A 14,390-nucleotide genomic window follows, 5' to 3' on the forward strand; every position below is an offset into this window, starting at 1 on the left:
TTTACTGTATCCCTCTGACCTTGTTGCCGATGAAACACAGAAATTGCATCTGAATTAAATACAAAAGGCACAATGCCGACTTAACGACATGAAGACTGACTCTTCTTACTGACTATGTTTTGAAACATTCCTGTGACTCTAGTTATAGATTCCGATGCTTCACTTCAGGTTTACTGTATTCCTTGGATCTTCTTATTGACGATGAATCACAGGAATTGCATCGAAATTAAACACAAAATGCACAATGCCGACTTAAGTACAAGAAGTCTGACTCTTTTTACTGTCTATATTTTGAACCATTCCAGTGACACTAGTTATAGATTCCGATGCTTCACTTCAGGTTTACTGTATTCCTTGGACTTTCTTATTGACGATGAAACACAGAAATTGCATCGAAATTAAATACAAAAGGCACAATGCCGACTTAAGTACAAGAAGACTGACTCTTCTTACTGTCTATGTTTTGAACCATTACTGTGACACTAGTTATAGATTCCGATGCTTCACTCCAGGTTTACTGTATCCCTTGTACCTTCTTGTTGACGATGAAACACAGAAATTGCTTTGGAATTAAATACAAAAGGCACAATGCCGACTTAAGGACAAGAAGACTGACTCTTCTTACTATCTACGTTTTGAACCATTCCTGTGACACTAGTTTTAGATTCCGAAGCTTCCCTTCAAGTTTACTGTATCCCTCTGACATTCTTATTGACGATGAAACACAGAAACTGCATCGGAATGAAATAGAAAAGGCACAATGCCGACTTAAGTACAAGAGGACTGACTCTTCTTACTGATAATAGTTTGAACCATTCCGGTGACAATAGTTATAGATTCCGATGCTTCACTTCAGGTTTACTGTATCCCTTGGACCTTGTTATTGACGGTGACACGCAGATATAGCATTGGAATTAAATACAAAAGGCAAAATGCCAACTTTAGTTCACGAAGACTGACTCTTCTTACTGTCTATGTTTTGAACCATTCCTGTGACACTAGTTATAGATTCCGATGCTTCACTTCAGGTTTACTGTAACCCTCTGACCTTCTTATTGACGATTAAACACAGAAATTGCATCGGAATTAAAGAGAAAACTCACAATGCCGACTTAAGTACAAGAAGACTGACTCTTCTTCCTGTCTATGTTTTGAACCATTCCTGTGACACTAGTTATAGATTCCGATGCTTCACTCCAGGTTTGCTGTAACCCTTGGACCTTCTTATTGACGATGAAACACAGAAATTGCATCGGAATTAAATACAAAAGACACAATGCCGACTTAAGTACAACAAGACTGACACTTCCTACTGTCTATGTTTTGAACCATTCCTGTGACAATAGTTATAGATACCGATTCTTCACTCCAGGTTTACTGTGACCCTTGGACCTTCTTATTGACGATGAAACACAGAAATAGCATCGGAATTAAATAGAAAAGGCACAATGCCGACTTAAGTACAAATTGACTGACTCTTCTTACTGACTATGTTTTGAACCATTCCTGTGACACTAGTTATAGATTCCGATGCTTCACTTCAGGTTTACCTTATCCCTCTGACCTTATTGCCGATGAAACACAGAAATTGCATCGGAATTAAATACAATAGGCACAATGCCGACTTAAGGACATGAAGACTGACTCTTCTTACTGTCTATGTATCAACCATTCCTGTGACACTAGTTATATATTCCGATGCTTCACTTCAGGGTTACTGCATCCCTCTGCCTTCTTATTGACGATGAAACACAGAAATTGCATCGGAATTAAATACAAAAGGCACAATACCGACTTAAGTACAAGAAGACTGACTCTTCTTACTGTCTATTTTTTGAACCATTCCTGTGACACTAGTTATAGATTCCGATGCTTCACTCCAGGTTTACTGTGACCCTTGGACCTTCTTATTGACGATGAAACACAGAAACTGCATCGGAATGAAATAGAAAAGGCACAATGCCGACTTAAGTACAAGAAGACTGACTCTTCTTACTGTCTATGATTTGAACCATTCGTGTGACACTAGTTATAGATTCCGATGCTTCACTCCAGGTTTACTGTATACCTTGGACATTCTTATTGACGATGAAACACAGAAATTGCATCGGAATTAAATAGAAAAGGCTCAATGTCGACTTAAGTACAAGAAGACTGACTCTTCTTGCTGTCTATGTTTTGAACCTTTCCTGTGACACTAGTTATAGATTCCGATGCTTCACTCCAGGTTTACTGTACCCTTGGACCTTCTTATTGACGATGAAACACAGAAATTGCATCGGAATTAAATACAAATGGCACAATGCCGACTTAAGTACAAGAAGACTGACTCTTCCTACTGTCTATGTTTTGAACCATTCCTGTGACACTAGTTATAGATTCCGATGCTTCACTCCAGGTTTACTGTGACCCTTGGACCTTCTTATTGACGATGAAACACAGAAATTGCATCGGAATTAAATAGAAAAGGCACAATGCCGACTTAAGTACAAGATGACTGACTCTTCTTACTGACTATGTTTTGAACCATTCCTGTGACACTAGTTATAGATTCCGATGCCTCACTTCAGGTTTAATGTATCCCTCTGGCCTTATTGCGGATGAAACACAGAAATTGCATCGGAATTAAATACAAAAGGCACAATGCCGACTTAAGGACATGAAGACTTACTTTTCTTACTGACTATGTTTTGAAACATTCCTGTGACTCTAGTTATTGATTCCGATGCTTCACTTCAGGTTTACCGTATCCCTTGGGTCGTCTTATTGACGATGAATCACAGGAATTGCATCGGAATTAGACACAAAATGCACAATGCCGACTTAAGTACAAGAAGTCTGACTCTTCTTACTGTCTATATTTTGAACCATTCCAGTGACACTAGTTATAGATTCCGATGCTTCACTTCAGGTTTACTGTATTCCTTGGACTTTCTTATTGACGATGAAACACAGAAATTGCATCGAAATTAAATACAAAAGGCACAATGCCGACTTAAGTACAAGAAGACTGACTCTTCCCACTGTCTATGTTTTGAACCATTACTGTGACACTAGTTATAGATTCCGATGCTTCACTCCAGGTTTACTGTATCCCTTGTACCTTCTTGTTGACGATGTAACACAGAAATTGCATTGGAATTAAATACAAAAGGCACAATGCCGACTTAAGGACAAGAAGACTGACTCTTCTTACTGTCTATGTTTTGAACCATTCCTGCGACACCAGTTATAGATTCCGATGCTTCACTTCAGGTTTACTGTATCCCTCTGACCCTCTTATTGACGATGAAACACAGAAATTGCATCGGAATTAAAAAGAAAAGGCGCAATGCCGACTTAAGTAAAAGAAGACTGACTCTTCTTACTGTCTATGTTTCAACCATCCCTGTGATACTCGTTATTGATTTTGATGCTTCACTCCAGGTTTACTGTATCCCTTGGACCTTCTTATTGACGATGAAACACACAAACTGCATCGGAATGAAATAGAAAAGGCACAATGCCGACTTAAGTACAAGAGGACTGACTCTACTTACTGATAATAGTTTGAACCATTCCGGTGACAATAGTTATAGATTCCGATGCTTCACTTCAGGTTTACTGTATCCCTCTGACCTTCTTATTGACGATGAAACACAGAAATTGCATCGGAATTAAAAGAAAACTCACAATGCCGACTTAAGTACAAGAAGACTGACTCTTCTTACTGTCTATGATTTGAACCATTCCTGTGACACTCGTTATAGATTCCGATGCTTCACTCCAGGTTTACTGTATACCTTGGACATTCTTATTGACCATGAAACACAGAAATTGCATCGAAATTAAATACAAAAGGCTCAATGTAGACTTAAGTACAAGAAGACTGACTCTTCTTACTCTCTATGTTTTGAACCATTCCTGTGACACTAGTTATAGGTTCCGATGCTTCCCTTCAGGTTTACTGTATCCCTCTGACCCTATTGCCGATGAAACACAGAAATTGCATCTGAATTAAATACAAAAGGCACAATGCCGACTTAAGGACATGAAGACTGACTCTTCTTACTGACTATGTTTTGAAACATTCCTGTGACTCTAGTTATAGATTCCGATGCTTCACTTCAGGTTTACTGTATTCATTGGATCTTCTTATTGACGATGAATCACAGGAATTGCATCGAAATTAAACACAAAATGCACAATGCCGACTTAAGTACAAGAAGTCTGACTCTTTTTACTGTCTGTATTTTGAACCATTCCAGTGACACTAGTTATAGATTCCGATGCTTCACTTCAGGTTTACTGTATTCCTTGGACTTTCTTATTGACGATGAAACACAGAAATTGCATCGAAATTAAATACAAAAGGCACAATGCCGACTTAAGTACAAGAAGACTGACTCTTCTTACTGTCTATGTTTTGAACCATTACTGTGACACTAGTTATAGATTCCGATGCTTCACTCCAGGTTTACTGTATCCCTTGTACCTTCTTGTTGACGATGAAACACAGAAATTGCAGTGGAATTAAATACAAAAGGCACAATGCCGACTTAAGGACAAGAAGACTGACTCTTCTTACTGTCTACGTTTTGAACAATTCCTGTGACACTAGTTTTAGATTCCGATGCTTCACTTCAAGTTTACTGTATCCCTCTGACATTCTTATTGACGATGAAACACAGAAATTGCATCGGAATTAAATACAAAAGGCACAATGCCGATTTAAGTACAAGAAGACTGACTCTTCTTATTGTCTATGTTTCAACCATTCCTGTGATACTAGTTATTGATTCCGATGCTTCACTCCAGGTTTACTGCATCCCTTGGACCTTCTAATTGACGATGAAACACAGAAACTGCATCGGAATGAAATAGAAAAGGCACAATGCCGACTTAAGTACAAGAGGACTGACTCTTCTTACTGATAATAGTTTGAACCATTCCGGTGACAATAGTTATAGATTCCGATGCTTCACTTCAGGTTTACTGTATCCCTTGGACCTTGTTATTGACGGTGACACGCAGATATAGCATTGGAATTAAATACAAAAGGCAAAATGCCAACTTTAGTTCACGAAGACTGACTCTTCTTACTGTCTATGTTTTGAACCATTCCTGTGACACTAGTTATAGATTCCGATGCTTCACTTCAGGTTTACTGTAACCCTCTGACCTTCTTATTGACGATTAAACACAGAAATTGCATCGGAATTAAAGAGAAAAATCACAATGCCGACTTAAGTACAAGAAGACTGACTCTTCTTACTGTCTATGTTTTGAACCATTCCTGTGACACTAGTTATAGATTCCGATGCTTCACTCCAGGTTTACTGTATCCCTTGGACACTCTTATTGACGATGAAACACAGAAATTGCATCGGAATTAAATAGAAAAGGCACAATGCCGACTTAAGTACAAGAAGACTGACTCTTCTTAGTGATTATAGTTTGAACCATTGCTGTGACACTAGTTATAGATTCCGATGCTTTACTTCAGGTTTACTGTATACCTTGGACCTTCTTATTGACGATGAAACACAGAAATTGCATCGGAATTAAATACAAAAGGCACAATGTCGACTTAAGTACAAGAAGACTGACTCTTCTTACTGTCTATGTTTGAACCATTCCTGTGATACTAGTTATTTATTCCGATGCTTCACTCCAGGTTTACTGTATCCCTTGGACCTTCTTATTGACGATGAAACACAGAAACTGCATCGGAATGAAATAGAAAAGGCACAATGCCGAATTAAGTACAAGAGGACTGACTTTCTTACTGATAATAGTTTAAACCATTCCGGTGACCATAGTTATAGATTCCGATGCTTCACTTCAGGTTTACTGTATCCCTTGGACCTTGTTATTGACGGTGACACACAGAAATGGCATTGGAATTAAATACAAAAGGCAAAATGCCAACTTTAGTACACGAAGGCTGACTCGTCTTACTGTCTATGTTTTGAACCATTCCTGTGACACTAGTTATAGATTCCGATGCTTCACTTTCTAGTTTACTGTATCCCTCTGACCTTCTTATTAACGATGAAACACAGAAATTGCATCGGAATTAAAAAGAAAACTCACAATGCCGACTTAAGTACAAGAAGACTGACTCTTCTTACTGTCTATGTTTTGAACCATTCCTGTGACACTAGATATAGATTCCGATTCTTCACTCCGGGTTTACTGTATCCCTTGGACATTCTTATTGACGATGAAACACAGAAATTGCATCGGAATTAAATAGAAAAGGCACAATGCCGACTTAAGTACAAGAAGACTGACTCTTCTTAGTGATTATAGTTTGAACCATTGCTGTGACACTAGTTATAGATTGCGATGCTTTACTTCAGGTTTACTGTTTACCTTGGACCTTCTTATTAACGATGAAACACAGAAATTGCATCGGAATTAAAGACAAAAGGCACAATGCCGACTTAAGTACAAGAAGACAGTCTCTTCTTACTGACTATGTTTTGAACCATTCCTGTGACACTAGTTATAGATTCCGATGCTTCACTTCAGGTTTACAGTATCTCTCTGACCTTCTTATTGACAATGAATCACAGAAATTACATCGGAATTAAATACAAAAGGCACAATGCCGACTTAAGTACAAGAAGACTGATTCTTCCTACTGTCTATGTTTTGAACCATTCCTGTGACACTAGTTATAGATTCCGATGCTTCACTTCAGGTTTACTGTATCGCTTTGACTTTATTGCCGATGAAACACAGAAATTGCATCGGAAGTAAATACAAAAGGCACAATGCCGACTAAAGGGCAAGAAGACTGACTCTTCTTACTGACTATGCTTTGAACCATTCCTGTGACTCTAGTTATAGATTCCGATGCTTCACTTCAGGTTTACTGTATCCCTCTGACCTTCTTATTTACGATGAAAAACAGAAATTGCATCGTAATTAAATACAAAAGCCACAATGCCGACTTAAGTACAAGAAGACTGACTCTTCTTACTGTCTAGGTTTTGAACCATTCCTGTGACACAAGTTATAGATTCCGATGCTTCACTTCAGGTTTACTGTTTCCCTTGGACCTTCTTATTGACGATGAAACACAGAAATTGCATCGGAATAAAATACAAAAGGCACAATGCCGACTTAAGTACAAGAAGACTGACTCTTCCTACTGTCTATGCTTTGAACCAATTCTGTGACACTAGTTATAGAGTCCGATGCTTCACTTCAGGTTTACTGTATCCCTTGAAACTTCTTATTGACGATGAATTACAGAAATTGCATCGGAATTAAATACAAAAGGCACAATGCCGACTTAAGGACAAGAAGACTGACTCTTCTTACTGTCTATATTTTGAACCATTCCAGTGACACTAGTTATAGATTCCGATGCTTCACTTCAGGTTTACTGTATTCCTTGGACCTTCTTATAGACGATGAACACTGAAATTGCATCGAAATTAAATACAAAAGGCACAATGCCGACTTAAGTACAAGAAGACTGACTCTTCTTACTGTCAATGTTTTGAACCACTACTGTGACACTAGTTATAGATTCCGATGCTTCACTCCAGGATTACTGTATCCCTTGGACCTTCTTGTTGACGATAAAACAGAAATTGCATCGGAATTAAATAAAAAAGGCACAATGCCGACTTAAGGGCAAGAAGACTGACTCTTCTTACTGACTATGCTTTGAACCATTCCTGTGACACTAGTTATAGATTCCGATGCTTCACTTCAGGTTTACTGTATCCTTCTGACCTTCTTATTGACGATGAAACACAGAAATTGCATCGGAATTAAATACAAAAGCACAATGCCGACTTAAGTACAAGAAGACTGACTCTTCTTTCTGTCTATGTTTCAACCATTCCTGTGACACTAGTTATAGATTCCGATGCTTCACTTCAGGATTACTGTATCCCTCTGACCTTCTTATTGGCGATGAAACACAGAAATTGCTTCGGAATTAAATACAAAAGGCACAATGCCGACTTAAGTACAAGAAGACTGACTATTCTTACTGTCTATTCTTTGAACCATTCCTGTGACACTAGTTATAATTCCGATGCTTCACTCCAGGTTTACTGTATCCCTTGGACCTTCTTATTGACGATGAAACACAGAAATTGCATCGGAATGAAATTGAAAAGGCACAATGCCGACTTAAGTACAAGAAGATTGTTTCTTCTTTCTGATAATAGTTTGAACCATTCCTGTGACACTAGTTATAGATTCCGACGCTTCACTTCAGGTTTACTGTATCCCTCTGACCTTCTTATAGACGATGAAACACCGAAATTGCATCGGAATTAAATAGAAAACTCACAATGCTGACTTAAGTACAAGAAGACTGACTCTTCTTACTGTCTATGTTTGAACCATTGATGGGACACTAGTTATAGATTCCGATGCTTTACTTCAGGTTTACTGTATACCTTGGACATTCTTATTGACGATGAAACACAGATATTGCATCGGAATTAAATAAAAAAGGCACAATGTCGACTTAAGTACAAGAAGATTAACTCTTCTTACTGTCTATGTTTTGAACCATTCCTGTGACACTAGTTATAGATTCCGATGCTTCACTCCAGGTTTACTGTAACCCTTGGACATTCTTAGTGACGATGAAACACAGAAATTGCATCGGAATTAAATAGAAAAGGCACAATGCCGACTTAAGTACAAGAAGACTGACTCTTCTTACTGACTATGTTTTGTACCATTCCTGTGACACTAGTTATAGATTCCGATGCTTCACTTCAGGTTTACTGTATACCTTGTACCTTCTTATTGACGATGAAACACAGAAATTGCATCGGAATTAAATACAAAAGGCACAATGCCGACTGAAGTACAAGAAGACTGACTCTTGTTACTGTCTATATTTTGAACCATTCCAGTGACACTAGTTATAGATTCTGATGCTTCACTTCAGGTTTTCTGTATTCCTTGGACCTTCTTATTGACGATGAAACACAGAAATTGCATCGAAATTATATACAAAAGGCACAATGCCGACTGAAGTACAAGAAGACTGACTCTTCTTACTGTCTATGATTTGAACCATTACTGTGACACTAGTTATAGAATCCGAAGCTTCACTCCAGGTTTATTGTATCCTTTGGACCTTCTTGTTGACGATGAAACACAGAAATTGCATCGGAATTAAAAACAAAAGGCACAATGCCGACTTAAGTACAAGAAGACTGACTCTTCTTACTGTCTATGTATCAACCATTCCTGTGACACTAGTTATATATTCCGATGCTTCACTTCAGGGTCACTGCATCCCTCTGACCTTCTTATTGACGATGAAACACAGAAATTGCATCGGAATTAAATACAAAAGGCACAATGCTGACTTAAGTACAAGAAGACTGACTCTTCTTACTGTCTATTTTTTGAACCATTCCTGTGACACTAGTTATAGATTCCGATGCTTCACTCCAGGTTTACTGTATACCTTGGACCTTCTTATTGACGATGAAACACAGAAACTGCATCGGAATGAAATAGAAAAAGCACAATGCCGACTTAAGTACAAGAAGACTGACTCTTCTTACTGTCTACGATTTGAACCATTCGTGTGACACTAGTTATAGTTTCCGATGCTTCACTCCAGGTTTACTGTATACCTTGGACATTCTTATTGACGATGAAACACAGAAATTGCATCGGAATTAAATAGAAAAGGCTCAATGTCGACTTAAGTACAAGAAGACTGACTCTTCTTCCTGTCTATGTTTTGAACCATTCCTGTGACACTAGTTATAGATTCCGATGCTTCACTCCAGGTTTGCTGTAACCCTTGGACCTTCTTATTGACGATGAAACACAGAAATTGCATCGGAATTAAATACAAAAGACACAATGCCGACTTAAGTACAACAAGACTGACTCTTCCTACTGTCTATGTTTTGAACCATTCCTGTGACAATAGTTATAGATACCGATTCTTCACTCCAGGTTTACTGTGACCCTTGGACCTTCTTATTGACGATGAAACACAGAAATTGCATCGGAATTAAATAGAAAAGGCACAATGCCGACTTAAGTACAAATTGACTGACTCTTCTTACTGACTATGTTTTGAACCATTCCTGTGACACTAGTTATAGATTCCGATGCTTCACTTCAGGTTTACCTTATCCCTCTGACCTTATTGCCGATGAAACACAGAAATTGCATCGGAATTAAATACAATAGGCACAATGCCGACTTAAGGACATGAAGACTGACTCTTCTTACTGTCTATGTATCAACCATTCCTGTGACACTAGTTATATATTCCGATGCTTCACTTCAGGGTTACTGCATCCCTCTGCCTACTTATTGACGATGAAACACAGAAATTGCATCGGAATTAAATACAAAAGGCACAATGCCGACTTAAGTACAAGAAGACTGACTCTTCCTACTGTCTATGTTTTGAACCATTCCTGTGACACTAGTTATAGATTCCGATGCTTCACTCCAGGTTTACTGTGACCCTTGGACCTTCTTATTGACGATGAAACACAGAAATTGCATCGGAATTAAATAGAAAAGGCACAATGCCGACTTAAGTACAAGATGACTGACTCTTCTTACTGACTATGTTTTGAAACATTCCTGTGACACTAGTTATAGATTCCGATGCCTCACTTCAGGTTTAATGTATCCCTCTGGCCTTATTGCGGATGAAACACAGAAATTGCATCGGAATTAAATACAAAAGGCACAATGCCGACTTAAGGACATGAAGACTGACTTTTCTTACTGACTATGTTTTGAAACATTCCTGTGACTCTAGTTATAGATTCCGATGCTTCACTTCAGGTTTACCGTATCCCTTGGATCGTCTTATTGACGATGAATCACAGGAATTGCATCGGAATTAGACACAAAATGCACAATGCCGACTTAAGTACAAGAAGTCTGACTCTTCTTACTGTCTATATTTTGAACCATTCCAGTGACACTAGTTATAGATTCCGATGCTTCACTTTAGGTTTACTGTATTTCTTGGACTTTCTTATTGACGATGAAACACAGAAATTGCATCGAAATTAAATACAAAAGGCACAATGCCGACTTAAGTACAAGAAGACTGACTCTTCTTACTGTCTATGTTTTGAACCATTACTGTGACACTAGTTATAGATTCCGATGCTTCACTTCAGGTTTACTGTATTCCTTGGACTTTCTTATTGACGATGAAACACAGAAATTGCATCGAAATTAAATACAAAAGGCACAATGCCGACTTAAGTACAAGAAGACTGACTCTTCTTACTGTCTATGTTTTGAACCATTCCTGTGACACTAGTTTTAGATTCCGATGCTTCACTTCAAGTTTACTGTATCCCTCTGACATTCTTATTGACGATGAAACACAGAAATTGCATCGGAATTAAAGAGAAAACTCACAATGCCGACTTAAGTACAAGAAGACTGACTCTTCTTACGGTCTATGTTTTGAACCATTCCTGTGACACTAGTTATAGATTCCGATGCTTCACTACAGGTTTACTGTATCCCTTGGACACTCTTATTGACGATGAAACACAGAAATTGCATCGGAATTAAATAGAAAAGGCACAATGCCGACTTAAGTACAAGAAGACTGACTCTTCTTAGTGATTATCGTTTGAACCATTGCTGTGACACTAGTTATAGATTCCGATGCTTTACTTCAGGTTTACTGAATACCTTGGACATTCTTATTGACGATGAAACACAGAAATTGCATCGGAATTAAATACAAAAGGCACAATGTCGACTTAAGTACAAGAAGACTGACTCTTCTTACTGTCTATGTTTGAACCATTCCTGTGACACTAGTTATAGATTCCGATGCTTCACTCCAGGTTTACTGTAACCCTTGGACCTTCTAATTGACGATGAAACACAGAAATTGCATCGGAATTAAATAGAAAAGGCACAATGCCGACTTAAGTACAAGAAGACTGACTCTTCTTACTGACTATGTTTCAACCATTCCTGTGACACTAGTTATGGATTCCGATGTTTCACTTCAGGTTTACTGTATCCCTCTGACCTTCTTATTGAGGATGAAACACCGAAATTGCATAGGAATTAAATAGAAAACTCACAATGCCGACTCAAGTACAAGAAGACTGACTCTCCTTACTGTCTATGTTTTGAACCATTCCTGTGACACTAGTTATAGATTCCGATGCTTCACTCCAGGTTTACTGTATACCTTGGATCTTCTTATTGACGATGAAACACAGAAATTGCATTGGAATTAAATAGAAAAGGCACAATGCCGACTTAAGTAAAAGAAGACTGACTCATCTTAGTGATTATAGATTGAACCATTGCTGCGACACTAGTTACAGATTCCGATGCTTTACTTCAGGTTTACTGTATACCTTGGACATTCTTATTGACGTTGAAACACAGAAATTGCATCGGAATTAAATAGAAAAGGCACAATGTCGACTTAAGTACAAGAAGACTGACTCTTCTTACTGTCTATGTTTGAACCATTCCTGTGACACTAGTTATAGATTCCGATGCTTCACTCCAGGTTTACTGTAACCCTTGGACCTTCTTATTGACGATGAAACACAGAAATTGCATTGGAATTAAATACAAAAGGCACAATGCCGGCTTAAGTACAAGAAGACTGTCTCTGCCTACTGTCTATGATTTGAACCATTCCTGTGACACTAGATTTGGATTCCGATGCTTCACTTCAGGTTTACTGTATCCCTCTGACCTTCTTATTGACAATGAAACACAGAAATTGCATCGGACTTAAATACAAATGGCACAATGCCGACTTAAGTACAAGAAAACTGACTCTTCCTGCTGTCTATGTTTGGAACCATTCCTGTGACACTAGTTATAGATTCCGATGCTTCACTTCAGGTTTACTGTATCCCTCTGACCTTATTGCCGATGAAACACAGAAATTGCATCGGAATTAAATACAAAAGGCACAATGCCGACTTAAGGACAAGAAGACTGACTCTTCTTACTGACTATGATTTGAAACACTCCTGTGACTCTAGTTATAGATTCCGATGCTTCACTTCAGGTTTACTGTATCCCTCTGACCTTATTGCCGATGAAACACAGAAATTGCATCGGGATTAAATAGAAAAGGCACAATGCCGACTTAAGTACAAGAAGACTGACTCTTCTTAGTGATTATAGTTTGAACCATTGCTGAGACACAAGTTATGGATTCCGATGCTTTACTTCAGGTTTACTGTATACCTTGGGCATTCTTATTGACGATGAAACACAGAAATTACATCGGAATTAAATAGAAAAGGCACATTGTCGACTTAAGTACAAGAACACTGACTCTTCTTACTGTCTATGCTTTGAACCATTCCTGTGCCACTAGTTATAGATTCCGATGCTTCACTCCAGGTTTACTGTAACTCTTGGACCTTCTTATTGACGATGAAACACAGAAATTGCATTGGAATTAAATAGAAAAGGCACAATGCCGACTTAAGTACAAGAAGACTGACTCTTCTTACTGACTATGTTTAAACCATTCCTGTGACACTAGTTATAGATTCCGATGCTTCACTTCAGGTTTAATGTATCCCTCTGACCTTGTTATTGACGATGAAACACCGAAATTGCATCGGATTTAAATAGAAAACTCACAATGCCGACTCAAGTACAAGAAGACTGACTCTTCTTACTGTCTATGTTTTGAACCATTCCTGTGACACTAGTTATAGATTCCGATGCTTCACTCCAGGTTTACTATATACCTTGGACCTTCTTATTGACGATGAAACACAGAAATTGCATCGGATTTAAATAGAAAAGGCACAATGGCGACTTAAGTACAAGAAGACTGACTCTTCTTAGTGATTATAGTTTGAACCATTGCTGTGACACTAGTTATAGATTCTGATGCTTTACTACACGTTTACTGTATACCTTGGACATTCTTATTGACGATGAAACACAGAAATTGCATCGGAATTAAATAGAAAAGGCACAATGTCGACTTAAGTACAAGAAGACTGACTCTTCTGACTGTCTATGTTTGAACCATTCCTGTGACACTAGTTATAGATTCCGATGCTTCACTCCAGGTTTACTGTAACCCTTGGACCTTCTTATTGACGATGAAACACAGAAATTGCATCGGAATTAAATAGAAAAGGCACAATGCCGACTTAAGTACAAGAAGACTGACTCTTCTTACTGACTATGTTTGAACCATTCCTGTGACACTAGTTATAGATTCCGATGCTTCACTTCAGGTATACTGTATACCTAGTACCTTCTTATTGACGATGAAACACAGAAATTGTATCGGAATTAAATACAAAAGGCACAATGCCGACTTAAGTACAAGAAGACTGACTCTTCCTACTGTCTATGCTTTGAAACATTCCTGTGACACTAGTTTTGGATTCCGATGCTTC

The sequence above is a fragment of the Schistocerca serialis genome, unplaced genomic scaffold (assembly GCF_023864345.2).
Source record: "Schistocerca serialis cubense isolate TAMUIC-IGC-003099 unplaced genomic scaffold, iqSchSeri2.2 HiC_scaffold_1363, whole genome shotgun sequence".
Taxonomy (NCBI): domain Eukaryota; kingdom Metazoa; phylum Arthropoda; class Insecta; order Orthoptera; family Acrididae; genus Schistocerca; species Schistocerca serialis.